The following is a 27,863-nucleotide window of genomic DNA, read 5'->3' on the forward strand; positions in this document are numbered from 1 at the left end:
AAAAGGTGTCCTGGCGTCCGGCGACACGTAACGACGAAACCGCCCTTTTAACTGCCGGCTGCGTATTCATGTCCAACATTCTTGGACGAAAATGTGGAAAACTAGAAAACTGTGAGATACTGGTATGGAAATATTGACGTTAATGGTCCTCTCTTCGATATGTAGCAAAAACTTTCTTTTATAGTGTTTTCATCGCTCGCATCGAGCGGTTAAGGCTGCCACAGAAAACCAATGGGGAACGCTTTTGACGATAGCAAAAACGTTAATAGCAAAAAAAAATGCAAGCCTGCTTACGGGAGATGTGCGGATATATTGATTTTTGTAGTGAATCTTGCAGTATATTCAAAAATAGCGCTCGCAAACTCTTTCCCGTTCAAAAATGTTTTTATCCAGAATTGTTCGGTAACGTGTTTCATATAGTAATTTTAAGTAGAGTTAGTTCTTGGGCTAGTTGGTATTGTTGATTGAAGGTCATAGTTCTTCAGCGCAACGGCACGTTTTTAGCCAAGGAAAAGAAGACAGAAGACAGAAAAGAAGAAGGACGAACAAGGACGTCGCGTCTAACATCGAGTAATTCACACAGATGCACAAAAACTTCCAAACGTACGCGCTGCTTAGAAAACACAAGAGGACAAAATGGCGTGCGACACAGGCGTACTCTAGTATGGATGATCAGTCATATCCGACCTCTTTGTTAGCATTGCTATCACGAAAGCATTGTGCTCGTTTTTTTACTTGTTTTCTTTTCACTGAGAGAAAAAAAGGGGGGGGGGGGTGCTCTCAGCGAGACGAGAGAATTCTTTAACAAAGTGCTTGGGTACTCCTTAGCGCGGCATGTGAGCCTGTGCTGTGAAGTGGCTAACGCAGTCCCCACCCGAGCAGTGCGGTGATCGTAAATACGGTGTACCTTAAAGAACGCTTCCAATAAAAAGCTGTGTGACTGCTATCATTATATGTCAGTTCTTGTAAGATTTCATCACTTCATCAGGTCACACTCATCTTGTGAGTGTGACCTGGAGAGGAAGCCGAAAGGAATTCGAATTTGAAGGCATTCTTTCTTTGTAACCTGACAACAATAATTGTATATGCACACAAGACAGATTATTCATTGTTGGTTGGATTGAGACCATGACAATCCGTCCAATGTGAAGAAGATAGCCTGAAGCAGTAACTGCCGGCCTTGAATGCTCTAATTGCTTTTCGCCGTTCTATGCGTTCACTACCCAGCCTCCGGACAGCAAGCTCGTATCTCAGAGGTTGCAGTAACTACTAAGCATCCATAAACGCAGCTGGTCGGGAATGGAGGCGTCTGATGAAAATACGAATCTACTTCACGCTCCGAAAAAAGGAAGTTACTCATGGGCTGCCAGACAAAAAGTATGGTGGGGCAGCCAAAAAAAGAATGTAAACAATAGGCCCCTGCCTGTGCCAGACAGCGATTATGGCATGTATTGTGACCAGAGTCAGCTGTGATGACGACGAATGCAGTGATGACGGTGAGGTGCATGCAGATGAGTACCGCCTATAGCCAGATACAACTCCAGAAGGCAGCCGCTAACGCCCCTCAAAGGAGGCCCTCCAGCAAATAGAGGCGACTGGTTCTCACGGCGTCACGGTTAATCCCGTAGCGTGTAATCGCAGAATCGTAGTTTTCATCTTAACTGAAAAAACAACAACATATAAACAATATATGGTCCTCACCTGAAAAAAGAAAGCTCTAGTACTTGAGACAGAAGTTAAAACAAGCTCCTGAACAAACTAAATTAGCTGCTTATTTAGGCTCTTGTACGGTCCGCATTAGAGTATGCGAGCGTGGTGTGGATCCATTAAAAACAAATGTGATAGAATTGAAAAAATTCAAAAAAGAGCAGCAAGGTTCATCATGCAAAAATATCGTTCAAAACGGCTCCGTAACTAAAATGCTCAGGAAACTCAACCTACTAGCACTTTCACAACGCACAAGTATTGCTAGATTGAAATGTATCTAATTCACTGTAAGTGGTTTAAATTTAACACGCAACAGTACCATACAACAGCGTTTGTCTCGAACAGGCAGAACCAGCCACTAGCATCATCACAAATTCGACCCATATCGCACGGATAGATATAAACAAGTACTCCTTTTCCCCAGAACAATGAAGGAGTTGAACTCGCTACTACACGAAATACTAATATTAGACACTGCAAAGTAAATTTGAAACCATGGTAACTAAACTTCTTACTTTGGCTCGAAATACATAGATACTATTTTAAAGATTATAATTTGTCAAATAAAATATTATGTTCCTGGATGTAATACATGTTTCATCTAGGGGCTGTGGAAAAAATTGATGACACCCTGATCTATGTTGTCTGTTGCTTTTTCTCTGCACTGTGCCTTTTTCTGCATCATTTACTTGTTTGGTCTGTTCTGGACTGCGGTAGCACTGCTATCCTGTATATCTTGTCTTGTAGGCGCCCTGCAACAGCCTCCGGCCAACAGTATTGGCAAATAAAAAATAAATAAATAAAAAATGACTGGCAGGTGCCTCCGTGCGACGTTATATGACAATCGATCGGCGCCATTGGCTGGAGGGACTCCTTTAAAGGATGGGCGTTTGCCTTTGCCTTCTTGAGTTGTATCCCACTATAGTAAGATGTATCTAATGCTGACAAGTTAAAACATACACTACCGAATGATTGGTTTTGGTTTATGGGGGTTTAATGTCCCAAAGCGACTCAGGCTATGAGGGACGCCGTAGTGGAGGGCTCCGGCAATTTCGACCACCTGGGGTTCTTTAACGTGCACTGACATCGCACAGCACACTACCGAATGAGGTACACGAGGTTAGCTCAAACGGCATTAGTCGTAGTTTTTCTGAGTCCGCCGTAGGGGCATGTCGCTTAATCGCGCGCAATCACTTTATTTGCAGACGCCTTTGGCCAGCGAAGCGCGTGGTAAGGTGGCCATGAGACCAACGCGCAGAGCATCGGCCTGGCGCTGCCACCTGGCATCTCTAACAGTGGCTTTTGGCGGGTCTTTCGCGCCAAATGGTGGCGCGCGCATGAGCATCCGCCAAAGCTTCAGGGGCCACCAAGTGATTGATGCGCCGGGGCGCGGTTGCAGGCAGGTGGGGTCCGGGGGGGGGGGGGGGGGGGGGCATCTTGGCGCCGGAGTTTGCGCGCGGTACCCGTCCGCAGTGCACGCCCGAAGCACCCCTGCACTCAGCTCGGAGAGAGACGGGGCCTGGAAACTGAGAGCGGCCACAGGAAACGCGTCCATCTCCCTCGTCGCGGGAGCTCAGGTTTCCCCTGCGCAGCGCGCGGCTTTGGGGCCGGTACCGGAGTTCGTCTGCGATGCGCCTCGGCGGCTTCCTGCATGGGCACGAGCGAGAGACCAGATGGACCGTCACGCGAGCTCTCCTTGACGCTCCTGCTGGCCGGTCGGAGCGCGGCCATTATTTTTCATCACGTGCGCGCCAGGCAGAAGCGAGCCCATCGGGTCAGGGGGCTTCGCCGCTCCGCTGGCGTCGCCTCTGCTCGCGAGCTCCCCATCACGGCGCCGGTGGCAGCGCGCTGCGCGTGGGAACTCGGGAGCCCCGCATTCCAGACTCATTGGACTGGACTGAATCGAAACGCTGCATGCAGCGGCAAGGCACTTTGCGATGGCAAATGACGACCCTGGGCGTAATTGCGGGAAATTAGTGAGCTCTTTATTTTTTTCGTTCATCGAATGCAGCCGGCCCTGAGCTGACGAACTGCCCTACATATGTGTCGATTTGGCAATCCCGATTACGCACATTCGTGAACGCCGGTGTGCCTGTTTCTGGAGCTGCGGGATTTATTTATTTCTGTTTTTTTTTAAGGTGCAAATTCTCCTGCTTTCAGATAGTAAAATATCCTCGGTTCCGGCGCCGCAGCACTCACAGGTGCCTGTAACACAACTGTCTGCTCGGGTGTCTGCTGCTCAGGTGCCTGTAACACAACTTCGTGATTAAGCATAAAAATCTATTGAATCCATGGCAGACTCGTACGCTTCAAAAACGCGAAATTCGCTCTCTAAAAATGCCGCGGTGGCTCTGGTTAAGGGCGCTCGGCTACTGATCCGGAGTTCCCGGGTCCGAACCCGACCGCGGCGGCTGCGTTTTTATGGAGGCAAAACGCTGAGGCGCCCGTGTGCTGTGAGATGTCAGTGCACGTTAAAGATCCCCAGGTGGTCGAAATTAATTCCAGAGCCCTCCACTACGGTCCCTTTTTCTTCCTTTCTTCTTTCACTCCCTCCTTTATCCCTTCCCTTACGGCGCGGTTCAGGTGTCCGCCAATATATGAGACAGACACTGCGCCATTTACTTTCCCCAGAAACCAATTATTATTATTAAAAATGCTCATAAAACTAACGGTATTACTAATAGCCCCAAGTTTTTTCAAGGTTCATCCCCCTCCGCCGTTGTTTACATCCCAGCGCTTACTGTTATTACCTGTTTCGTGGTCTCTTGTATTGACGACAGTGTGGTGCGCGATAGTTCGAGTAGTATAGTGGTTCAGAGTTTTTTGTGGCTTTATATACTCATTTTTGCTTTTCGCCGCCAGGTCGGGGCGTATGGGTGTAGCAGGACTGCCCCGAGTGCAAAACGCCCGTCGCAAAGGCCCCAGCAGCGTTTGCCCGTGTCATAATCCCCGCGTTTCAGAAGACCCGCTCCGGAACCTCGTGCCCCGCGCATGCTGTTCCCGTTCTCAGGATCTTTATCCGAAGTGACGTAACCATAGAAAGCTCTCTGTGTATCCGCGAGTATAATAAATTCGTGTTTCTTTTTTACACACATACATGTATGTACACACGTACGCACGCACACGCACTGGAGACACTGAGATAGTGAGAGAGCATACAATGGTAGGGTTCCACTCACAGCTGGCTTCTTTTTTTACACGTATATATGAGAGAAGCCTATTCTCGTTAGTATCATTGTGTTATGATCATTTTATTCTCCTTTCCAAGAGTGCAGCGATATTTCTGGATTTATTGCTGTGCAAGTAGACAAAGCAGAACCACCTCTACGTGGGGATTACTGCAGGCGCAGAGAACGAAAAAAAAAATGACGGACGATTCAGCGTGGTTAGTCCAAATACAAATAAGGTGCGCTAGCACTTCGGTTTTTCACTTCGGTTTCGGTGAGGCTCGGTTTTCAAGGTCAAGCAGGCTACAGACTAAGATCAGCGTAATCGGACTTAAGCTCCGCCTTACGGTTATGACTTGATACGGGTGGGATGCCATTATATGCGAAATTGGCCATTCTCTACTTTACATTCACGATCCCTGGGAGTATTCATACCCCTCCTGACGCAGTGGTGCAGCTTTTAAGCGATGCGCCACTGCCCTGCGATGGCAGGTGCTGCCACTGGTGGGACTTGTGAGATCGAGGTCGCTCTTCCCGAGCAATACCTCTCGCGACGAATTATTAATTCAACTGCCACCTGTCACGGTGGGCAGGTTGTGATGATGTCACAAGGACACGTGACGTTGGTGGCCCACCTAGGTAACCGGTGCAGCCATACAGACAGTGGCGGAATCGGTGAGTGGGGGTCTTATAGTGTTAGCGCACTAAAAAACATGCAGAGAATGGCGGCCAGCGAACGCAAGTAAAGCTGTGAAACAGTTCGCTGCCTGAAGAAAGATTTGATGAAAAAAAACCATTCGAACCCCATTTTTTGGGCGCCGAAAGTCACAAATGCACTGCACAAATCAAACACGCGTCCCCCCCTCTCAGAATCACCCATAAATCTATCCCTGCCACACTGCCAGAGTATGTTGTGTATGGAGCGATCGTCTGGCGAATTTCGAACCCGAAGATTTTGAAGATGGGGCAACCTCCGCGCCAAAAACGCATCGTGGCAATCGGAGCGGGAATTTTGGAACGGGATTTGAAACAAGAGAGAGAAAAAAACTTGTTATGAGCAGAGGTTAGAGGAAGGCCCCCAAAGGTTCCCTTAGTAACGACAGGTGGTTCGCGAATCAGTGATGATGATTATTGATTGATCCGGTGGCCTTACTCGTATTGCAGGGGCTATTGCACATTCCTCCGCCTCTGTGGTATTTCCAGTGCGTAGCTGTGGTCACTGCGTCACCCTTACAGACAGCCGCCGCCGCCATCATTGCCGTAAGGTGTGTTGCGGCGTCCGTGTATAGAGTTCCTTCATTTTTTAAACAGATATCGTGAAGGTCTTTTGCCCTTGCCTGGTGTCATCCGTCATATACTGAATGCCGCATATATGTTTCTCGATATTGGGCGATATCGGGGTGACCAGACTCTCGCAAAAGGCGACGTACACTTTCTTTGGCCTTCCCGCCATACTCCGTCCGGACAAATATTCCCACCCTCCGCTTTTTTCCCATAGCTTTCGCCATTCGAAAGACGGGACAATATGCAGACAAAACAAAGCAAAATAACAGAAGTACTGTCGAACACTCGCCGCTTTTACTGCGCTGAAGGCAGAAACGAGCGGCGAACCCAACGCCTTACTCCCCGGAGCTGTCTGCACCGCCTGCAGCCTGATGGAGGTTATTTTCCTCAGCGGTACTAAAGGGGTCCATTTTGTCAGCTTCCGCTCGGGGGTGTTCGCGCCATTCGCGCTCCTGCCTGCACCGGTTGGCGAAATTAACGGGATTAGCCTTACGTTCAGTATGTCGGCACTTCTTCGGCCTGTGTGTGGCAATAAAAAAGGAGTATTGTTTTCCTTTTTTTCAGCGTCGGTTTCCAGATGATGGCCTGATTTTGTCGCCTGCACATGGTGTTGTCTAGCGTCAATAATACGCGACAGCTTTCTGCAGCTGCTTGGCTCCTCCTTACCGAGGCGATGAGGAGATTGCACGGGGCGGTCTGGATAGGAAAAGGAGCAGACCGCAGCGGTTGGACGCCTCTTTCTAGCGCGGTAGCCGAGAAGGCGTCTTGCTCGGCTGCTCGCCTTGATGGAGGGAGGATTCCAGGCCGGAACGAGCCACGATCGGAGCGATGGCTGCAGCGAACACACGCCGCCACGCAGCCTGCTCGTGTTTCCACACAAACTGCGGCGGTGCAGGCACCCCGTAGGATATACTTGACACAAGCGCTCTTGTTCACCGTATACGGCAAGACGCAGCGCACACGCATGCCACGTGAGAAGACGTTGAAAGGCGTCCACGGGTACAGGACGAGCCAGCTGTAATTTGCGGCAAGTAACGCGGCGGCAGCGTGTTATTCATCTCAAGATCTCAATATTCGAGGGCGAGGCCGCGATTCTCGAGGGCTATTGGGCGTCTCGAGAGAAGGCGCACGCGTGTTGAAAGGCTCGGTAAAGTCGATGCTCTGTAATCTCTCCTAACAGGCGCAAGAAGCACGCGCCTTCCTCCATGTGCGGCCGCGACGCAATATCGAGCAGGAGGGGGGGGGGGGGGGGGGGGGGTGCGCGCATGGCTCGTCGTGTTCATCTCCGAGGGTGCGAACACGCAGTGCCAAAAAGGTGCGGTTTCGAGATGCCGCTAGGCGGCACCGTGCCACTGCAGGCTTGGAGGCTTCCATTTCGAATAATAAGATTGTGCCTCCTGCGGGGGGCTTCCCAGTACTGGTTCACTCGGCACCTAAATAGACATGGACTGTAAGGCCGCGCTTCATCAACGCGCATATCTTTTTTTTATTCCTTTAGCTTGTGGTCACTGCGGGCCTCCGGTCTACGCCCCCCCTACCCCCGCAAGCAGTAGCAAAGGCGCAGGAAGCACTGGCTGCTTGACAGCACCACTGTGACGGCCGAGGACACCTGGCGCCAAGAAAGCATGCGAGGCGCGAACAACGAGCACGTGGGGCCGCTTGGTCTCAGGCAGCATTCCCACGGGGGCAGAATGCGAACCACTTCGCATTCCGCGATGGGCCTTTTTTTTTTCAGGCGCTATCCTGCTTGTCCTGCTTGTCTCCCTGCGTCCGTGTCTGTTTAGGTGGCGAGTGAACCGCCGCCAACTCGCCCAAGCTTCCATTTCCGGTATACTGACCAGGAGCTCTTTATTTAACATTAACCCATCGCTCCTCAGTGACAGCAAGAAACTTATCTGCGTGCGTTATTTTTTCTTCATTTGTATTTTACTATAGGTTTTAATGCAAGAATGTATTTTCAGTTACATTTTCACCTCTCTTTGTCCGTCTGTCCGTCCGTCCGTCCTGAGGTAAGGAAAAAGTGCATAACGGTTTTTTTAATTACCACTTTGCTTGTGTTGTCTCTTATGTATGGATGAGATCAAAACATTGAACAACACGCATGCATTCCTACAGTTGGGTAATCTAGGTGTTGCGCGGATTAGACCGTTTTTTTTTTTCTCGAGATCGACCACAGTCGCCGCCTTGCGGCGCAGCGGTAGCGTAGATGGCTCCCCGCGTCGTCTGCCAGCCAGCAGTGTCTACGCGCGCGCATACAACACACATTCGTGGTGACTGTTGGTTCTTTAGCGGTTCCAGGGCGCAGCTGTTTGCTTTTCTGCCTCTTACGGAAGAAATGTAAACACGCTTTCATCGCACGGTGGAGTGAAGGCAAATCCGAAATCATGACATCAACCGTCGGTTTTCGGTCCTTCATGTTCACTGCCGCGCGGTGTTTCAAGCACAGAAACGATGGCGTTAAATGCCGCGCCAAAGCGAACGACTATAGGTCGCTGCCGTCATGTATAGGCAAACGGCTTAGGCCCTTTTTTCCCCCTTTTAGTGAAAACGGACGGCTTTGTTTTGTATTTTACTTTCGAGCGGAGCGAAATTTATGACCTACCGTGGAGCCCACAGAGCGCAGCATTCCTCGAACCGTCGGTGGCGCCGTCCTTGGCCCTGGTTCAGACTCCCGAAACCACCGAGACGCTGACGCACGTGCGAGAGACCGCGTTCCGACGGACGAGAAGGAGTGAACTGGAGCGGGGAACAGCAAACGGTTTTGTGTGCCAGTGTGGGCGTGTTTCTGTGTGTCCTTGTGCATGTTTTTTTTTTAATGTTTCTAAGAGCGTCAGTGTCAACTTTGACACAAACCAGGGCATGGTGAACCAGGACACCATCTGTGTAGCCCAGAGCCGGAGGGTAAACAGGGCAAGAAGCAGCGGGTGTCAGCGCGTTGAGCGGAACGACGTTGCGAAGTTGTGTGTAACCATGCAGGGCGGTGTACATTGTCTGTGCATTAAATTTCAGTATTCTTAACTGTATCTTGTAGTCCGTCTTTTTATCTATATATCTTCGCTTCTACAATTGGTTAGCAAAAGCTAACACGTCCAACTGAATGCTGCGGTCCACCGATTATATAGGGTGTTTCACCTAATACTTTACACAATTTTAAAAATAGCTTTTTTGAGTTATAAGAGCGCTTTTTTCGGCATAGCATTGTCAGCGGTATAGTACAGCCGAATGCAGCTAGTACTTGCTAACTAGCAAGCTGGTTAACCAATATTGAATACTTAACTTTTTGAACTGTTACTCTTAGGATCCTTAATTACTCAGGAGCCGCGTAGCCCACCGTAAGTAATATACATATCAGTTTTTAGAATTTAGAAAACGCGGTCATCCTCAGCGCTGTGGCCCAATAAATTTGGCTGTTTCGACGGGTTACGGGCACTGGAGAGGTTGCTTTGCCTGCAAGCTTCTCGAAAGCGCATGTATTCTGGCGCGATGTTGCCAAAATTTGCTGGGCCACAGCACCGAGGGCAACCGCGTTTTCGAAATCCTAAAAAGTGATGTAGATATTACTTACGGTGGGCTACACGCCTCTTAATGATTAAGGAGCCTGACAGTAATAGTTAAAAAGATAACTACTCAATATGCACCTTTCCTGCACTGCGCGAAAACATTGCATGCTCCTTCACGCTCATCTCGCCGATTATTTAACTTCCTTAGCATACAGCGTCTGCATAGTTCTTCTGACGTCTTCAACAACTCCTTCCTCCCATCGCCGTCGAAGAATGGAACAATCTCCCCGAAACCGTTGTTGCAGTCTAATCCCTACAAAATTTAGGCAGCTACTAACTGACCATTTGAACCTCAAATAGCCACTTTTCTCACACTCCTCTCCCAGCAATCCGATTTGCTTGTTCTATTGCGTCATCGCCTATTTTGGTTCCTCTCCATGCTTACCACTTTAGTTTTGTATATTTTATTTTCCCGTACATGGAAAATACATGGTTGCTACATTGCTACATGGTTTGATGTTTTGTTTACCCGACGTTTTCTACCCAATTTGTTATACTTATTGATTTTTCTGTTAACTTTTTTTATTGCTCTGTTTTTGAGCATATGTATGACCTTTTCACACCGCTGTCTCTCTCCCCCCCCTCCCTTATGTAATGTCCCTGATGGGATCTTTAAGGGACCAATAAATGACGATGATGTTGATCGGATCTTTAAGGGAGCAATAAATGATAATTATGATGATGTCGATGATGAACCAGCCTGCTAGTTAACACCTCTTAACTATATTCTGACGTACTACACCGCTGGCAATGCTATGCCGAAAAAGGCGCTCTCCTAACTCAAAAAGCCTATTTTTAAAAATTGTGTGAAGTCTTAGGTGAAACACCCTGTATAGTGGAGCGACGGCGCCTCTGCCTACAGACTGCCTAGGACTGCCGTGATGGCAGTGCGCCTGCGGGTAAAAAACCTCCCCTTCAAAAAGTTGGCGCTCATAAGCTTTTTCTCTTTCCTTTTTTGCATTCGCCTCAACTTCGACCAGGCACGTCCTTCACCGTGGTTGGCCATGTCGGCGTCCCCGCTCGACAGACGAGCATGCCGGGATGCATGCCTGCTGCTCGTTGTGCGGGGACACAAGACCACGCATGTCCCCAGGTAAGGCAGCCCCGCGGATGGAAAGGCACGGGCAGGGTCGTTAGCGGTGCAGGAGCGGCGCCGAGGCTTTCCAGAGATACCATCGCAGCACCCGTCTGGAGCTTGGGGACTCGCTATTTGTTTGCGCATTTCCCGAAATCCTAAAAGCTTCCTGACGGCGGGTGGTGCTTGCATGGGCGACGGGTCCCTTCGAGCAGGCTGTCGCTGTGCGCTCCACGCGATTGCTCTGGCGTGTTGCAAGCCAGTGCAACGGCTCACGTCCGTCAAACAGGAAAGCATGCCAGTGAGGTTCCGTGGCAACGCAGTGTTGTGTGCTTGATGAATTAAAAACAGTAATGTAGCGTGTAACTAAGCTCTAAGACGTGTCAGTTCGTCTTAAATTCGCGAAAATTGTAAAGGCTGCACTCTGCAGCGTAAAGCGTCGGAGTACACAAAACTACATATTCGGAGTTCTTTTGCGATGCCTCGGAAGCCTCCACAGCACGGAGCTGATCAGACAAAGTGTGGATGTCGCGGCTTGGTAACTCGTCTTATTCTACTTGCGCAGTAAAAAAAAAGAAGAAGAAGAAGAAGAGGTGCTTTGTTTACACCGGCGCTGCTTCGGAATCCCACTCAATGTTTTTTTTTTTTTTTGCTGCTGACTACCGTTCTGACGGCAAAGTTGAAAGTTTTCGGATAAGTTCAGCATCAGGTCGGCTGCCAGAGAATGGGAGCTAAAAGCATTTCATGCATAAAAACTCAGTGTTCCTCGGAGGGTTGGGTGAAATGCAGTTATTTTATTTCATCGGCGCCTCAAAGGCTCTGTAGTGTGTGTCATTTGGGGGTTTCGACGAGGAAGCCTTAACCACACAAGCGTGCAGCGCAACGTCTGCGCCGGGGCATCTGCGCCTATACCCACGATCGAAGCGGCGAGAAAGGCTAATTGGGCGCAGTTTCAAACTGTGATTAAGGCGTTTCTATCCTACTTATCTTAATGAAAATTTGCGCGATCATAAGGCATTTTTAGCAGCCAAACGCGACGCAACTTGTTTCAGAGTAAGTACTATAGCTACGGCTCTCCTCCGCAATCCATACGCTTCCCACTGCACCGAACAAAAACGCTAGGCGTCTGTCGTCTTCCTCTGTCCTCGTCCCTGCGCGCATTATGCTAATAATGCAAGATTAGCAACAGCGAACGCGCACACTTCAGTTTCTTTGATGTTTCGCCGCTACCAAGACTCGCTGTAACAGCTCGAAGGAGAGCTCGATTGTCTTCAAGAAAGCGATGTCATGAAAAACTGGGGCGACCGGGGGAAGGTGAGGAGGAGGAGGAGGAGGAGGAGGAGGAGGAGGAGGAGGAGGAGGAGGAGGGGCTCCTAATGTATGCTTCGGACTTTATGATAGGAATAAACGTACTTCCGGGTCACGAGCATTTCCTAAATGCTGATAAACTATATAAGGGAGGAGATGCAGAAGTCAGAAATAAATTCCAATTAGCCTGTTTCATGTGCAAAACAGTTTGAATATTCAGTTTCAGGGCGCTTGTCAGATGGCACGAAAATGACAGATCCTGAGAAGGGAGCAATATTTTATGGTCAGGGAAATGGAATTGGTTTCACTATAGAATGAAACCACATCAAGCCTCCGCGGTGGCTCAGTGGTTATGGTGCTCGGCTGCTGGCCCGAAAGACGCGGGTTCGATCCCGGCCGCGGCCGTCACATTTCGATAGAGACGAAATGCGAGAGGCCCGTGTACTGTGCGATGTCAGTGCCCGTTAAAAAACCCCAAGTGCTCGGAATTATCCGGAGCGCTCCAATACGGTGTCCCTCATATATCCTGAGTTCTTATGGGACGTTAAACCCCATAAAACCAAACCAAAACCACACCAATGCTGTCCGCGGTCTCACCATATAACGTTATAAAGGCCAAGTGATTTTTAGCGTCCAGAAGCAAGATAAACTCAATATTTTCCAACAACGTGCACATACCTTCACTTTTGTCGCTAGTAATGAAGACGTGTTTTGAGGCAAACGATGCGACTGCACCTGTGGAGAAGGTGGAAAAGCGGCCGCTGCTCCTAATCCAATGCGGGGATCGAGCGCACATACGGTACCGTTCGGCTCTGCTTTTGCCGAAACGGCCGGCTGAGGTGGGCTACGACGAGCTAGTTTGTCTATACTGGACAACCACTTCGATGCCAAGCCGTCAGATCTCGTCGGACGCCACAAGTTCTACAGTCGTGACCATTCGCACTGTCGTCACAGAATTGAAGAGGAGCGCGTAGGAGTGCAATTTTGCTGCAAGCCCTGGGTCAGTTCCTGTGGCGGCTGCCACGTCTTCACCCACCTCGACGGCTGCATTCTCGTCAAGCTCCTCTTCAACAACTCGAAGTGATACTTCGCGACAGACTTGTGTGTGCATGGTGTTCGGGACATGGCTCTGCAGCATGCAGTGTCTTCTCGGGGACATCACTTTGCTAAGGACTTTGGACTTGGCTTTAGCAGCAGAGTCAGCGCTTCAGCAACAGGCCGAATTGCGATCGCCGCCAGTGAATTTGGCGTAGGTTCTGGCAACAAACAGCGACGATGTGAGGTAAACTCAAAATGACTCTGCTAAGCCACATCGTATTCCTTTCTGCTTCCGAGGTTCCGGAAAGCACGCCAGTCAGGCAGGTTCTTTCCAACTCTTCCTCACACCTCCCGACGAAGCCGAACCTCCACGAAAATGCAGAATACACCAGAATTTTTTTAAAATATACACAATACTGCGACAACTTCGCTGCCATCTGCATGCGGCCTCTCGTCTTCGCGTCTCCAGTCTCTCTCCCTTGTTTTCCTGCGCTCATCTGTCCCTAGCTCCGTTCAGGGCCATATCCTCTCTAGCCAGCTCTGGTTCGCCCTCCCTTCTCCGTGTTTTTTTCATTCCTTGCGAATGCGTCGTCCTGGCTGTCTCCCTGAACCAGGCGGCCGTTACGGAGGCGTCTGCCGCTCTCAAGTGCCGACCGCGGCCCGATCGGGTGACACCCCTCCCCGGCGGGGCGGCATACTTTGTAGGGGCCAAGGTCTCGCCTTGGTCGCCAGCCGGCTCTCCGTCGCCAACCTGCAGGCTCCTCGGCCAGTGCACACGGTTAGAGCCCGCGCGCACACCATCCGCGACGACCCCGTATAGCTGCCGTTTGTCTTCGACCCTTCGCTGTATTTCTGGCGCCGGCCTCCTGCACACTGTTTGGGGGGGGGGGGGGGGGTCTGTAGTCCGTCCCCGCTGAGCAGCGCACACACACACACGCACGCACGCACACTCACTCACACACGCACGCACACTCACACACACACACACACACAGACACACACGCGCGCGCTCACACACAGACACACACACTCGCACGCACACACTCACACTCATGCACACACAAACACACGTACACACACAGGCACACGTACGCACACACACACGCACACACACACACATATATACACACGCACGCACGTACACACACACACACGCAACACTCAAACGCACACGCTCACACACACACACACACACTCACACACACGCGCGCACGCACACATACACACACACGCGCCCACTCACACACGGACACACACGCACCCACGCACACACTCACACACAAACGCGCGCACACGCACACATACACACACACTCACGCACACACACACACTCACACGCGCGCGCGCACATATGCACACACACTCACACACGCAACACTCACGCACACGCTCACTCACACACACGCACACACACACTTACACACGCGCGCGCACCCACACACACTCCAACACACGCACGCACACAGACACGCACACACTATATACACACGCACACACACAGAGACATACACACACACACGCACGCACGTACACGCACACACACGCTCACACTCACACGCGCGCACAGACACTCACACTCACACACGCAACACACACGCACACACGCTCATCTCTCTCTCTCTCACACACACACACACACACACACACACACACACACACACACACACACACACACACACACACACACACACACACTCACCACACACACCGCGCGCGCGCACTCTCACACACACACACTCACACGCACTCACACGCACTCACACACACACGCGCGCGCACGCACACATACACACAGACACACCCACACACACACACACACTGGCACACTCACTCACACGCCCGCACAGACACACACACACACACACACACACACACACACACACACACACACACACACACACACACACACACACACACACACACGCACTCACACGCACTCACACACACACACTCTCACACACACACACACTCACACGCACTCACACACACACGCGCGCGCACGCACACATACACACAGACACAGCCACACACACACACTGGCACACTCACTCACACGCCCGCACAGACACACACACACACATACACGCGCGCACACACACTGGCACACTCACACGCACGCACAGACACACATACACGCGCACACACACACTCACGCTAATACACTCACACACACACTCACACAAACACGCGCGCGCACGCACACATACACACACACGCACGCGCACACTCACACACGCACGCACACATTCACACACACATGCTCACACTCACACACACGCACACACTCACGTTCACACAATCACGCTCACACGCACTCACACTCACGCACACACAAACTCTCACACACACTCACACGCATTCAGACACACACACTCACTCACACTCACATACTCACACAGACACACTCACACTCCTCACATGCACACCACATACACACTCACACTCACGCGCGCACACACCATACACTCACGCACACACGCACTCACACACCACACGCGCGCTCACACGCACACACTCACACTCACACACACACACACTCACACGCGCGCGCGCGCGAATAGGCCGGACGTTTGTTCTTAGCTGCCTTCAGAAGCGACGCGGCCACGCGCACAACGCCGCTTCTACGTGTCGTCTGAAGAGCGCGACATGCAACTACTGCCAAAAGAAAGGGCCCATGCATTGAAAGGTTCTGCATTTCGAAACGCAAAGCACTAAAGAAGGAGCGTCAGAATTCCGGCCAAGTGGAGCCGCACGCATGTTCGCAGGAAAAAAAAAAACGACATTTGTACACCTTATTCAGTGCATCCGCAGACAACACGCCAAGGAACGCTGGAGCTTCACAGAAGGCTGGAGCTTCACAGCACTGCAAACTGCGAGGGCGGCGGTGACGCAAACGAAAGCGTCCACAGCCAGGTCAAAGCCTCCAAAGTCCTGTGGCAGGATGTCGTCTATGCCTGAATCTTATCAAATAGTGCACCTGTATTCACTAGACCACAGGCTCTCTGGTCAGTACTTCATATTGACTTTGCAGGCCCGGTCAACGGGAACTGTTATCTCATCGTGGTTGATGCAGCGCACGAAATGGCTTGAAGTTCGCACGTTCGAACGGTATACTTCAGACGCTGTCATCCATAGGTATACCTTCCATGTTCGCCGCATTTGGCATTCCGGAGATGGTCGTCACTGGCAACGGTCCTCAATTTACCTCCACAGAATTTTGGCAGTGGAACGGCATCCGACATATCAAAAGCGCGCCATATCATCCTGCGACCAATGGACAAGTCGAAAGAATGGACCAGGAGAGCGGCGCTGCGAAAACTTTAAAAAGGAAGCACTGCATGTCGCATCTCAAGGTTTCCTTTACCCAACGCTCAACGGTTAATGCGACCACTCAGCAAACTCCAGCTAAGCTTATGTTTGGACATTAGCTGAGAACGGCCTTAGATCTGCTCCATCCGACCAGTGCGCCGGCTGCGTAACACGAGAGCGTTTCCGCAGGCGCACCCTCCTATGTGGCAGGGCAAGTCGTGTTTGTCTGCAGCTTCGCCGGCTCACCGAAGTGGTTGGCTGCCAGCGTCAACAGGAGAACTGGCCAGCGATCATATGAGGTGTCTACGCTCAATGGCGGCTCTCTGCAAAGGAGACATGTCGGTACACCACATGCGACGGCACAGACCTCCGCGGTTGAAGTCAGCCCTCAGCGAGACCCGTTATTTCGCACCCCAGATCTCGCATCCTCCGAGCCTGCCTGACGTCGCGCGGCTCCACGCGAGGTGTCTGGCGATATTGATCCTTCCGTACTGTCTGCGGATATCATTTTTATCAAGGCCGATTCCTTCTCCCAGGTATTCGCACGCAAGACGGCTGATGCAACCAAACTTTTACCCGAGCTGATAAGCTGACACACTATACAGGGGAGGAGAAGTGTTATATCCCGCCAGATGGCACCTTTGGCACCTGGCGGCCACGATGAAGTGCGCGCGTGCTCCTGTGTTCTGTGTGAGCGTACTCCTGTGTTAATGGACGGAAAAATTTATTAGAAACCGAGTTTGGACCCTTTAAGGTCTCAGGGCCACCGCACAACCCCCACATTGCACGCATGTGTCCGGCCAGCAGCCATGTTCTCTACATAAACTGGTAGCATGAGTTGGCTATACGTGTGGATTGGAAGGAACTTTGAACGAAAACTGCGGGATAAAGTCACTGTGATGAAAAAACAGCTCGGAGACAAGAGACAAGATGTTGGAAGGCATTACCAAAACAAAACGCTCGTACTGTGCCACCCTCTTCTATACGTCTTGACTCATCACCGTTTTATAAACGTGATATCGCACCGATGTCAGTGCACGATGAAGATCACCAGGGGGTCTAAATTATTCCGTATGCCCTCCACTGCGGCACCTCTGTCACTCTTTATTCCTGATCTCCCACCGCCTTCCTCCCATTACGCGCGATTTAGGTGTCCACAGAGAAGTGACAGTTGCTCCTTTCATTTCCTCAAAACGAATCGTACGAACTAGCCCAACTCCAAACTTCCGTCAAGCATTTCGAGTATAAGTAGGAGCGGCCTTCAATATGCTCCAAACAATATCACAAAATCGAAATCTGCAGCAGTTACGACCCGTCGCGGTGGCTCAGTGGTTAGGGCGCTCGGCTATTGAGCCGTATAGTTCCCGGATTCGAACCCGGCCGCGGCAGTCGCATTTCGATGGAGGCGAGAAGCAAAGGCGCCCGTGTGCTGCGCGATGTCAGTGCACGTTTATAAAGGTCCCCAGGTGGTCGGACTTATTCCCGGGGGCCTCCACTACGGCACCTCTTTCTTCTTTCACTCCCAACTTCCTTCCTGCGGCGCGGTTGGGATGTCCGCTGAGATTTGTGAGGCAGTTACTGCGTCATTTTGCTTTTCTTCAAAAACCAATTTTCAGTTTTCAGTTTTTTCAGTCACGAGTTAAACTTCCTAAGAAGTCATGAAAGTCTACTCCGAAGCCTATCGCACGCGAATTACATGACATGTACATAAAAGTTACGTAAGTACAGCGTACTACACGTGCATAACTAATTTCGCTATAGCTAACCTGTTCCTGACAGGATAGCACGACCGCGAGAGGCCGCATTTCGCTTCAAGCGCTGAACTTGAGGAGCATCATGGTTTACTGTTGTATGACCTAATTCAAGGAGTAAGCGTTAAGTTTTCAAGTAGTGAATGCCGAATAAAAAAACTTTGATAACAGCATAAGTACAGGTGGCTCCATTATATGAAAAGGAACACAGCCTGAGAATTCAACCAACGATTATACTCTACACGTACGAGAGACAAGCAGGCGTCTTCCTCTTTTGTTAGTAGTTTTCCTCAAGACGTATAATAACCATCATATATTTTCAACCTCAACGCAGAATAACAACAGAATTCGATCTTGTGTACAAACTAAGTGTTCCCTTTCATATCGTAGCTACCTGTACGTGCATGCAGAGTAAGGACATCTTTTGTACTTTGAAGAGTACCTCGTATCCTCTTCTTCCCTTTCTTCACTTTTAATTGAACCCGCTCCGTTTCCTACGTTTTAGGCAACTTTGCATTTGTTTTCTTCTCCGTGCCTCCTGATGTCGTACTCCCTTTCTTTTAGATGCGCGCAGCAGGCTTTCTTCCTCCGAAGCATATCACTGCCCTTAGCGGTCGCCGTCTTGAAGGAGAAGCCAGTGAACAACACAGACGACGCCGGTAAAATGAAAAAAAAAAAGAACGTGAACCAAGAGCAGAGAGCTACCAGGCCCCTCCTCCTGAGGGGTCAGCCTTCTTTCCTAAGCACAAAACAACTTGAAACCGGTTTTCCAGGCGGCCGGGGACCGTCGCTGCAAAGAGCGATCGGACAGGTAAGAAGCTCACCTGGGGGGGGGGGAAGGAAATAAAAGCAACACCTGCACGGAGAGCCTCGCTCGCCGAGCGACGCAGCGATTCGAAGGGCGCCGCGCCGCGCTCAGCCGCGCTCTTTCCTGCTTTCAAAGCGTCACGCGGCGGGGCGCTGCTTGTCTCTCCGCCATTTGACGTCACAGACCTGGCGTAGGAAAGAGGGCAAAGCGCCAGGAGCGAGCTCTTGCAACACCAAGGTGCGCGCTCTTGCGAAGTTCGTAGAGAGAGAAATAGTGGAGAGAGAAAAAACGCGGCAACGTGACGTCGCTTGCAAGCCGTGAGCGCGGGGAGTGCAACTCTCCTCGCGAGTCGTTCCCCCGTGAGCGTGCTGCGTGGCTCTGCTGTAAGCCGCTGCGCGTGGCGCGATTGCTCGGGAATTCTGTGCGTACGTATAGAACTTTGCGGACACGTTCTTTGTGAGCAGCGAAGCCTTCGCTCCGAACAACTGCCCGACTTCTGTTAGCTCTTCCCTTCGTTCCGCGATAATTTTCAGTGGTGCAGTGGTACTTGGTCCAGCCTGTGCACCTGCTCGCCTAGTTGCCGTCGTCGAACGCTGCACCGAGGCCTTGGACGGTGCGTTACTCCTTGTCAACAGGTGTCTTTGACTTGGTCGGTACTGACTAGAACGCGATGAACCCCGGTGCCTCTGGATACATGTCGCCGTGGGATACAGCACATCGCTCTCATTCGACGACTGCCTCAGGTAAGCTGCTCGAGTTCATTTGTTCCTCGAACAAATGTTTCTTTCACCCAATCAGGAGAAATCACAGCACATCGTAACTGGAGGGTGTAAACGATTGTCCAAGCATCACATCCCGTGAGTTAAACTACTTTTGATAATTCTCTCGACAGAATGCCCGCATAGCATGAGCGTGCAGTCGCTGTTTCCTTTCTGACTCTTGCCGTATGCACAGAATGTACTACTTACGTACACAAGTTATTCTTCATGACTGAATTAACATCTGGTCTGAAATAAGTGGAACACGTGTTCTATAGTTCTAATAGTACAATCGTGAAAGAACCTTTTACGGGAGACGGAATAGCCTCGTTTCATCTCCTCATAAAGGTTCCTTCAACGTTGGGAGCGGCTGCACCGGTCGCCCCTAGAGGTGCCGGCACTTTTTTTTTTATTATTGTTTCGAATACATGTGCGCGTAGTGCTTTTGGCCAACGGGGCAGCTCTCGATTTCTGGCAGCTGCAACCAATGTTGTTGATGCCAGATAGGGAGCAGTCCGGCAGCCGTCCTTTCTTCGTGTCGCACAAATTCTATAACGAGCCGTCAAAGTGCCGCAGCGATTACGTAATGGTGATGTGTTTCCTCAGCACTTCCAAACTAAAGCCACATTTACGGTAACGCGTGCTGACCGTACGGCGGCCAGGCTGCGCGCAACTTCTCCAGGCTCGCGGAGCTCGTTCGCGCGGCATCTTGCCACCGCGGGGCCTACCTGTTCGGAAACCGGTTTTTGGCCCCGCGGTGGGGGAAGCCGCTCCGTCTCGGGTAGCATGTGACGGGAGGCGTGCACTCCTTTCCGGTGCTTCCTCTTCGGCCTTTTTCTTTTTCACCGTGTGTTCAGTTCGAATTTCGATGGGGGCGAAATTCTAGAGGCCCGTGTAGCTGTGCGATGTCAGTGCACGTTAAAGAACCCCTGGCTGCGGAAATTTCCGGAGACCTTCACTACGGCGTCCCCCATAGCCTGAGTCGCTTTGGGACGTTAAACCCCCATAAACTAAACTGAATTTTAGGTGATGACTACAGTATAATTAGGTGTATGTCCCCGCTTTGAAAAGTTTGTCTTGTGATCAGGCTACAGAGCAGGCTGCAGATAACCTCTTTCGTCGGGGCAGCTCTATCCAAGATGGGACCGGCACCACCTATGTAATTAATTTCAGCGCCACACTTGTCGCGAAGTCCCAAGCTGGCTGAAAAACCTGTGGTTAACGCCGACCCACCGCGGACCGTGTTATCATGTTGACTTATGTTAAATAACGATGACATCTGCCCAGACGGGCGATCACTCGTCGCATTATACGACCGCATTTCGTTCCGGCGTTACCGACATGCTACTGGCCTGGCATGCTCCGACCATGGGCAGGACCGGAGGACTCGCCTTGTCACACTTCTCCCAGTTCAAGTGTTTCTAGTAGATTACGGTAATAAACGACCCTGGCTCCAACTTGGAGTAGGCGTCGTTGGTGCGAAGTACACCCGTTGCTTTTTCTTGGGGCCAGACTATTTGTGTTCGTCCGTGCATCTGTCGTGTTGGCTGCCACCTGCCCGGTGGAAAAGCAGGCGGCAACCGGGTGTCGCTGCCGCATGTGCGGCCAACGTTCGGGCTGTGACTGACGTGTCGCGTGGTGCGGTGGTGAGGCGTCTATTGAGGAGCGCAGCCGCCGGGCCTTGGCCGCGGCGCCGGTGTCGAGCGCAGCAGGTGGTCCGCGCGCGACACGCAGCTGCCGCGTTGCCCACCGCATCGCGCGCTACGCAGCCAGCAGAGCTTTCCCACTGGCCTGACCGGGGAGTTGCACCCGTCCGTTACTGGCGCTGACTCACTAGCTGCTGCTGCGCACGTGGTCGATAGCGACGGCAGAGTGCTGATGCTGCTACCTAGGAAACGCGCGGCGGCCCAGCCTAGGCGGTGATTTCACATCGGCCGCATTCGTGAATTCTGCGTCACCCGAGCGGCACGGGTTACCTTTTCGGCTTAGTCACAGCAGTAAGGTGCGACGCGATTTTTGTGCGGCGTATGATTTAGCGTGACGGACCTTGAAAAAAGCTGCGAGTGTTGTTTTGTCTTGTTTACTCGGCTCTATGAATACGGGTGTGTGAGATTGGGTAAGCAAGCGCCTTGTAGCAGTCTAAGACAAAATATTTGTTCGGATTAAGCTGTTTTGTTTGAGCAGCCAATCGTAAGACGTTGAGTTAAATCTTTATTTAGTGTCAATGTGTATCACAAGAACCAAAGACATGACATTCTTTAATCCCTCAAGAACAAAGCGGCAAATGTCCCTGAAAGGAAGCCCTCCAACCAATGGCGTCGACGGATTTTTCATGACGTCGCTGTTTATCGCCTGTAATGCTAGGAACACAGGGGATTAACCAATAATTAACCTAGTGTGAAAGGGGATTAACCATGGGTTAAAAGCAGCATCAAGAAAATCGGTCTGCGCCATTGGCTGTGGAGGGCTTGTATCCGACTATACAGAACCGTCGCGGGTGGGGCGATGAGGGAAGGTTTTGTGAGGCTTTAGCCGCTTTGCGTGCCAAAAGAATCTGCAGAGCGTTAGCAATAAGGCGCCGCGCGCGCGTTCGTATGGAGGCGCTTGTCGCGTACTTATCCAATTCGTTGCCGCGACTTTGGCGTCATCTTTTATCTGGCCTTTCTCGCCCGTAATTTTTGGTGGCTCACAGGCGTCGCTTTTTACTGCCGTCTCCGGCGTAACACTGCGCCGTTGCAGGATTTTGGAATTGCCTTTGTTTTTGCGACAAGCGAAAACTTCCGGAGTTTTCTTACCGCTTTCGGAATTTCATTCATGCTAGCAGGCCATATGTTAGCTACGGCCCCACCGCGGTGGCTCAGTGGTTAGGCATTCGGCTGCCGAGCCCGAGAACGCGGGTTCGATCCCGGCGCTTAGTTTCGATGGAGGCGAAATGCAAAAGGCGCCGGTGTGCTGTGCGATGTCAGTGCGTGGCAAAGAATCTTGGGTGGTCGAAATCAATCTGTAGCCCATCCACTGCTTCTTCCCTCACAGCCCATGTCGCTTTGGGACGTTAAACCCGATTATACCATAACATATATCATACGTTAGCCGTGCTGTTTCGTATTCGTTGGCACTGCAGTGGAGGCCAAGGCAGCACTGCGTCAGAGGATCTCGCACGTGAGATCTTCGACTGGCGGTCGCCCGGGGCTTCTTCAGCCGTGATATCACAAGGTGAAACGGCGAAAGTGCTGGCCACTCTTGGGTCGTTCTGGTACGCGAACAGCTTCAAGAGTTCGTCCTCTAATATGCAGGCGTATAGCTTGCACTTCGAGCCTGACGCGGACTTAAAGGGGCTGTGAAACGCCTTCCGAGGAGAGCACATTAATTCACTTAATCACTGCACTGTGTTGCCATGAAAACCGGAGCCAAATAATACTCTTCTACACGCACAGCAGACTACCCACAATCACGCGTCAAAGTTGGCGAGCCCTTCCCGGCGACTTTTTCACGCTCGCACCCTCCTCCGTCCCCCGCATCTGCGTAGACAAAGTGAGAGGTGGCCATTGGTTAGATTCTTGCAGACGTCAGGCAGCTACCGTGGCCGCGGCCAATAAGCCGCCTAGCTCCGGTGGGTCGGGAAGCTCCGCTCCCAGAAGGGAGGTCGGCGAAGGAGCGCCTACCTTCCAGCGTGCAAAAAGTGACGAGAGGAGAGGGAAAGGCGCGAAGACGCTGAAATTCAAATTTTAACTACAGATAACTCAATTTCTACAAAGCGCATTTAAAAAATCCCTGCTGGACACTATTCGTGAAGTGGCGTGCTTCAATATCCCAGGCATGCCGCAACTTTATTAGAGCCCCCTTCACAGCCCCTTTAAGCGAGTAGCGCAGCAAAATGCGCCGTTGTTTAACAAAAGGCACGACTCAGTTATTGTTGTTACGCTGATTCCTCTCCGAAAGTACGCGGTTCAACCGGCCGCTGTGAATGTTACCCGTACAAACGGCATATAAGCAGGCCTCTGGACGTTGTTGCGAATAACTGCAATCGTGCGACGTGGTTATTGAAGAAACAATGAGGACACGGAGGCGCGTTCTTTGAGCAAAGAAAACTGCATTTCAATTTCTCGGCTACAGATACACTCAAGAGTCGTCAGGCAGAACACATGACAAAAGCGTCCTACCAGAAAGATCCCACTCTGGCCAGGGCCACTCCCCCGACGAGTTGAGGAGGCCCGGCCGTTTTCGGCGGAGCAGACCTTCTCGCGGTCAAACTCGCGTTGCTGGCGCCGCCGCCGAAACCCGATCCCGGGTCGGCACCATATCTTTTCGCGTTGCTTCCCCTCCTGCCATGCACTCGTGCTTTGGATGCGCGCGCACAAACGCAGACAGGAGCACCGAGGCTATGCGAAGAAAGACAAGGCGCGGTCGTTCGAAGAAGACGCGCCCTCACCGCACAGAATAAACAACAAAAAACAAGAGATGGCAACGCGAGTGGCCGGCGTATCGACAGCCGGATTTCGGCTTCCTCAAAGTGAGGGAAGGTTCACTCCGCATGTGAAGTCGCCGAAAAAAATTTGTAAACAAAATGTTCTCAAAGGTGGACCTCCAGGCAGCGACATCGAGACATCGATATATTGCCATGACGTGCCGGTAACACGGCTTCCTTTGTTCGTTTGTCAAAGTTTTCGTTCCGAACCGCTGCGCACAGAGCGCCTAGTTTTGAGCGACTGGGGTTGGGCTTTTAGAAAAGTGACGACAGAGCTTCGAATGACGGCAAACCTGTTCCTGCGTGCTAAAGCGCGGATAGCGCGCATTGCGTGCGTTTTGCGAATTTTTCCCGTTTTTCTCCGTGGTCGTGTGCAAGTGTAGCAATCGTCCGAACCACTCCTCGCGCGGGGCGTTTTTTTCCGCGAATCCTGTGTCCAGCAGTATTGCTTCAAGTGCTGCGATTGGAGGGGAAACGGGGTCGGGATTGTAGCTTGGAAACGGCGTAAGCCCGAGAACGACTACAAAGTGGCCGCGCCATCTTCGCTGGCCACGTTTGCGCCGCGATGCAGGCGCCAGCCACGCGGCTCTCGGGTTCCCGTCCGCACTGCCTCCGGGCGTTCTACCCCCCCCGCGCGCGCGCACGATGCCAGACTGGCGTTCGGAGGCGACCGCAGCACGTCTGCTGCTCTCGCGTAACCCAAGCTTGCCGGGTGTATATTCAACTCGCTTCAAAACAATAGGCTGCTGCCCGCATTGCCGACCGTGACGTGTGCCGCCTGCCAACCGATCCGACGCAGACACAACAGCGGTCGTGACGCCGCCGTTCGTTGCGCGGTTGACGCTGCGACTTTGGCGAACGGAGGCGCGCGCACCTGCTGTACTGCATCGGTGGCTCGCCGTCCACGGGGCGGCCACGTGATCACCGGCCATCTCAAGCGCAGCGAGCGGCTGCAGCAAAGGTAGCCAGTTCCATGTCAGCATTAGTGTTTTTGGTTCGATTGCCAGCCCCTTTTGCGTTCGTTTTTTTTTATTTTCCGGGACATACCTCGGGTTTTTATTTCTGAATGCATTCCTGTAAAAAGAATCCACCTCTTTGGGCGCATTAAAAAAGTTTTTCAGGGTTGTGGTATCCTTTGGGATAGTGTACAAATGTGGTGCGAACATTCCGAATTGCGAGTCTAGTGGCTCTGTTCGCGGTCTTTGGTGAATACACCTCTATGCCCCGCGGCCACGGTTCAGTGGGCGACTGGCCTGATGAAGCCCACGCCGACATTATTGTGCGTGGCGTGTACATCCGCTGGCAGAAGTGCGCGGGAAGGCCGATTACTTGGCGATTATAGTTCGAGCAATTTCCTGGCCGCGTTCCTTGGGGCTTAATTGTGAGGCGCAGCGAAGCTGTCTACGCTTTTCACAACCTCGGAGCGGCCAGAGCGTCCCTGGCGCCCGACGGTAAGGCCCAGAAACCGCTGGTGCCAACCGCAAAGTGGCCCGCGCTTTTTTGTCCACTTGGCTATACAGCGCGGCACCGGATACTTATACCTATACTCCTTGCCGGCTGCTTACTTCGAAAGTCCTTACTCGCCTTCTGTACTTAATATGTAACGTCTTTATTTCTCCCGAGTGTATATAACTTTAATAATAACATTGTTATATTCGTGCGCATGAGTGCGAGATAGCGAAAGGGGCTGCAACGGGGGACGGGATTCCGAGCACCCGTCGGAGTTTTGTGCGCGCTTTGGCATTAGACGTTTTTAGCATACCGGAGACGTACTAGCGGAGACGTATACCGCTTAACCGGACCCCTCCTGCGCATGCGCAGTGGTATTGTTGGGGTGAGGGGAGCCACTGCGCGTGCGCAGGAGGGGTCCGGTTAAGCGGTATACGTCTCCGGTATGCTAAAAACGTCTATTTTTTTTCCGTGCAAGCCCTCAGTGCTTCAACCAGCGTGCAGGGGTGAAATGCGCGTAAAGAATGGGACCAGTGGGCCGCGTCCGCTATGGGTCGATTCATTAGCAGGCCTTGGATCGCACTCGGCCGACGCCTCCCATTATAATAATCTCTCTCTCTCTCTCTCTCTCTCTCTCTCTCTCTCTCTCTCTCTCTCTCTCTCTCTCTCTCTCTCTCTCTCACACACACACACACACACACACGCGCGTGCACACACACACACACACACACACACACACACACACACACACACACACACACACACACACACACACACACACACACACACACACACACACACACACACCTCTCCCTGATGCCTTGTATGTAACATTCACAATGTTGTGAGTCACCGAGTTATCAAAAGGCGATATAAAGTGTGAGGCAGGAAGAGCGACGCGGAAGCTGCGGCCAAACACTGTCGCTAATTTCAAGATAGCCGGAGGTGGTCGCTCGAGCGGTGAGCAACGTCACTGTGTATGTGGCAGACATTATGCTTGACGTCAGCGTTCGTACGACTTCTCCTTCGCAGAGACTGGTAATGGGGTGACAAGTTTCATTTGCTTACAGTTTTTTTTTTTTTTGCGTATATACCTGCCAGCTAGAGGATTCCGCCATCGAATCAGTGCAGCGCGTGCGTCGTGCGACGCCACTGTCCGTTTGCGTCTTGGCAGAAGTTAAGTGCCGGGCTTAACTTTTTTTTTTAGCTGCTCAGATCCGCTGAAGTATATAATGCTCACATTTCGTTTCTCCGTTCCACGCTGTGAATCTGTGAACCAGAAAGTTGGGCTCGCGTTGCGGCACTGCTCCGTCGAGGCGAAGCTCGGGTCGCGTCGGCTCGCTCGAGTTTCAAGCACACAGGCGGCAGCGGTGCTTATTTCAGTCCTTGCGTGTTGCCAACTACGGCGTTAGGCGATCACCCACAAAGGGCATCTCGTGCGCGTCTAGTGACTCTCGTAGAATGCCTAGATCGGAATTGAGCTAACGAAACGGCCGCGAACCGGCTGTGAGGGCGGAGTTTCGCTGGCTCGTTCCGGCATATACACAGTTGCGAACTCGCCCATTACACCGCGCAGCGTAGCGCAACCCTGGTTTCTGGACCCTGCGCTGGCAAAGCATCTGGCCTTCTCGTGACGCAGGCACAGCATGGATGCCGCCGCCTGACATTAAGCCTAAACTTCGCACGCAGTTGCTGTTGCCGCGTTTTTCACGGAGAGAAGGTCATCATGCTGTGCCTGTGTGTTTCTCTGTTGTTCTTCCGCGATGCATTTACGGTCCAAAGTGCATTAGTACTGCAGATTGCGGGGCGTGGCGGCGTGCGGCCGTTTTTTAATTCTTTATTCTTCCCTTCCTTACGGCGTGAAAAATTCCTTTATCTGCGAACACTTTGCGTCTCCTCTTTGCTAAGGCACACCATTCGATATTTATGTTCGCCCAAGTAAACGAAAACACGCTAGCGAGGCCAGACAGCGTCATTAGGCGCCGAGGTCGCGGAATACTTGTATCCCCCTCCTCCTGAACGTCGTGGACGAAATCGACGCTCCGGGCAGCCGCCAACCAACCTGCGCGGTGCGGGCTGCCCGGAAAGGCTGCTGCAGTGCATGCCCTGACGGAGCCGCAGAATGCGACGACGACCACATCGTGACGTCTTCGGGGAAGAGGGTGGGGAGGTGAGCTCGTCACC

The 27,863-nt window shown here is 51.8% G+C and overlaps 1 protein-coding gene across 1 annotated transcript in view; it reads left to right on the forward strand.

The window, feature by feature from the left end:
- The first annotated feature begins 19,209 nt into the window (after positions 1-19,209).
- ec (ubiquitin specific peptidase echinus) overlaps positions 19,210-27,863 on the forward strand; it is a 77,230-nt gene continuing 68,576 nt past the window's right edge. Inside the window, exon 1 of the mRNA XM_077649317.1 lies at positions 19,210-19,750. The gene's annotated coding sequence lies outside the window, so the exon portion shown is untranslated. The remainder of the gene's footprint in view (positions 19,751-27,863) is intronic.

Source organism: Amblyomma americanum, chromosome 1, assembly GCF_052857255.1.
Source record: "Amblyomma americanum isolate KBUSLIRL-KWMA chromosome 1, ASM5285725v1, whole genome shotgun sequence".
Lineage (NCBI taxonomy): Eukaryota > Metazoa > Arthropoda > Arachnida > Ixodida > Ixodidae > Amblyomma > Amblyomma americanum.